Source organism: Vicia villosa, linkage group LG2 (assembly GCF_029867415.1).
Source record: "Vicia villosa cultivar HV-30 ecotype Madison, WI linkage group LG2, Vvil1.0, whole genome shotgun sequence".
Classification (NCBI taxonomy): Eukaryota; Viridiplantae; Streptophyta; class Magnoliopsida; order Fabales; family Fabaceae; genus Vicia; species Vicia villosa.
Window position 1 is genome coordinate 181,659,739 of NC_081181.1, and position 3,532 is coordinate 181,663,270.

Below are 3,532 nucleotides of genomic sequence, written 5' to 3' on the forward strand. Positions count from 1 at the left end.
ATGGTCATCTACGACTGTAGCCATAACTACTATATCTTCATAATCATTTGTATTTTTGCATGCAAGGTTTTCTCCTTCGTCCTTACCTTTTGTCGCTCCCTTGTTTTTATTGTACCAATAATTCTTGGCCAAATGACCTCACTTTTCACAATTATAGCACTACATACCTTTTTTCTCTTCTTTGTCTTTCTAATATGAGTTTCCTTCTCCTCTTTTCGAGGATTCAGAAGCCCTATCATCGACTTTATGCTTTTGCGAGTTTGACCAAGAATTCTTGCTTTAAGTCTTGTCTCCTTTGCCTTTGAATTTGTTGGAACCACCATGCTTCTTCCATGTCTGAACCTGCAGGGCTTGTATCGAATCTTGAACCCCTTTTCTCTCGACAATCTGTAACTCACGCGCCTCCAACGAACCAACCAAATATTCCAGTTTCATGGTTTCAATACTATTATATTCTTGAATAACTAGGATAACGTGATCAAAGTGAGAGGTTAATGTACGCGTTATCTTCTTAACTATCATCTTGTCTGTAAGGGTTTCACCACAACTTTTCGTTAGATGAACAAGATTACGCACCTTCGACACATAGCCTGCAACCTTTTCTTCTTCTCCTATATGTAGTAATTCATATTGCATTCGAAGTGTCTGCAACTTGACATTTTTAACCTTCTCACCCCCTTTATAATACTTGACACGAATATCCCATGCCTTTTTCGCCGATTCTGCATGAGAAATTCGATCAAAATTTGCCGCATCTACAACAAACCGAATACAATACGCAATCTTGCATTCTCTCTTCTTGGTCTTCATGTGTCTGACTCTCTGAGCATCAAGTTGTGTTGTCAACAAGTTCAGGAACGCCGTTGATGACAACTTCAAGGGTTTATTGAAAACCGAACAAGTATTTCACCTGCTTGCTCCATCGGATCCAATTCTTGTCGTCAAGAGTTGGAAGAAAATTAGGAATATTGTTGCCACCATTTATCTCCGTAGCAAATACGATTCACGAGCCTTGAAAAGACGACCACTGACATGTAGTTCTTGAAAACACGATCAAAAAACTAACCGTAACTCTAGATACCAATTTGTTAGTGTGTGAGACACTTTGCGCGTGAGATGGAATGAGAGGAAAAGTATTAAAAATAGGGTTTATTATTGAATGTATATGAAACTGAGTTACAAATGCATATATATATATATATATATATACAAGTAACTTAACTACCAAGCTAAATAACTAATTTGGGTTTGGACTTTTATTACACAACTTGAATTATATCACAACAATTTTCATAAATATTTATACTATAAACTATAAATAAATTATTTATCCAAACAAGCTTTAAATTGGAATAAATAATTAGTTTAAGGTTCAATTTTTATGTTAGGCTCAATTTTTTATATATATTTTAATGTAATGTTGTAAATAAGTCAGGAGCAATTCTTTATATTTTTATAATATAATATTGTAAATAAGTTGTTGAATTGAAACTTATAAATTAATATTTCTATATATAAAAAATATATTTATGAATTAAATTTTGCAATGAATTAAAAAAAACTAATTGTGTTCAAGAACAATTATGTTTCTCTCTTACAACCACATGTTTTTCTTTGCGACCAAAACAACCTCATGTTTTTCTCTTATTGGCTTTCCGGTTAATGAGTTTGTCCGACCCAGTCACGGGCAGGTGGGGCATGTCATACTTAAATATTACCGCCCTTCTAATTAAACTACAATAAACTAAATTATTAAATCATGTGTGATCAAAAAAATTTATATGAATTATTTAAATTGAATCAAACTCTATGTAATTTTTTTTTTATCATATAACTTTTGGTCTCAAAACCACAATACGAACACTTCCAAACTACCCAAATATGCATTTGTCTCTATTCTGTACAACGTGAGATAGCAGCAGTATCAGCCCCATTCATACCCACTGTCTAATATATAAAAATAAAAGGTGCCATATTAAGCACGACAGTGACACATTCAAGAAAAAACACAGTACACCCATGTAATTTACAAATGACCATAGATTCGAAAGGCGAATACAAAAATTTAGATTAATGAGAGAAACTCATACATTATAAATATATCTTTTAAATTTTTTAAAATTATTAATTTATAAATATAATAATTTATTTACGTAAATAAATAAATAAATATTTTGCCTATAATTAAACTATAGACTAGTGAATTACACCAAATTAATTCAATGAATATTTCTCAGTTGAAAATTATCTCGCTCTTCCGTTAAATAATTTGTTGATTCACAGATATTAATATCTTATTTATAATAATATAATATTTGAAATACAAATAACTATTTTGAGAGATTGAAGCTTGAACAATCAACTATCATCCATCAAATCCAACAACCTATATCTTAAACTACTTCTAAATATCATATTTTAAAAATATTTAAATGAAAAGTATGTTAATAAAAAAAATATAGTTATCATTAATTTAGAAAAAATAAGGTTGCCAAATTATATATATATATATATATATAATAATAATAATAAAGACACTTTATTATTTATTTTTTAACATTGAAACCAAACCTTATCTGCAACATCTGAGCCGCCAACCCTCAAAGTCGGCGTTAAGTAAATCTGTAATTTGGCAGATCCAACATGTCACTAAATAAGTCCTCTCTAATGAAAATTGGTAATGTATCCCACCACTGAAAAATCAAGATGTTTTGACTCTTAGAAGCTAATTTATCTGCACATCTGTTTCCTTTCCATAAAATGTGTTTGTAAACCCTATTTAAAGGAATATGCTTGCAATTTGACCACCTATTTCGGAGATCCTAAGGAATAAGGGATTTCAACCTGATACAACGAAGGGCCTTTTAAGAATCACTTTCAATCCAGACATTAGACCACACTTTTTGATTTGCCTCCTTTAAGGCAATCATAATAGCAGGAAGCCTCACTCTCAAAACGTTACTCATGCCCATGTTAGTAGAGAAAGCTTTCTGATAACTCCCTTAATGGTCCTTCCCAATTGCCCCTGTTATTTCGAAAGTTCCTTTAATAAAACTATCTGTGTTAATCTTAACCCACAAAGTATATGATTTTCTCCAGAAAAACATAATAATATTGGGGGCATTTCGATACCTTTTATCAATTTGGAGATTATCAAGAATATCATGTTCCAATTGATGGTTAGCCACCCAACCCTTGGAAAGCGAGGAGTTGATCTTAGTTGAGGCGGGTATTCTACCTACTACAATAGTCATCAACAGTTTGAAATCATTCAACCTTCTGTCATTTCTTGCCAACCAGATTCGATGAATAGTATGTATCATTGATGCGAGAATAATATCTTTAAGCTTGGGATGCCATCCTAGCAAAGCCATTCCAACAAGGTTCGACAAAGATTTAGGCAAAGTTATGATCTTGATTTTCTCAATTATCTCCTTCCAGATCTCTGAAGCAAATTTACACTAAAAAAAGATGTGAGATGTTGTCTCCCTTTGAGAACTACATAAACTACACATTGAAACCAAGACGCGAC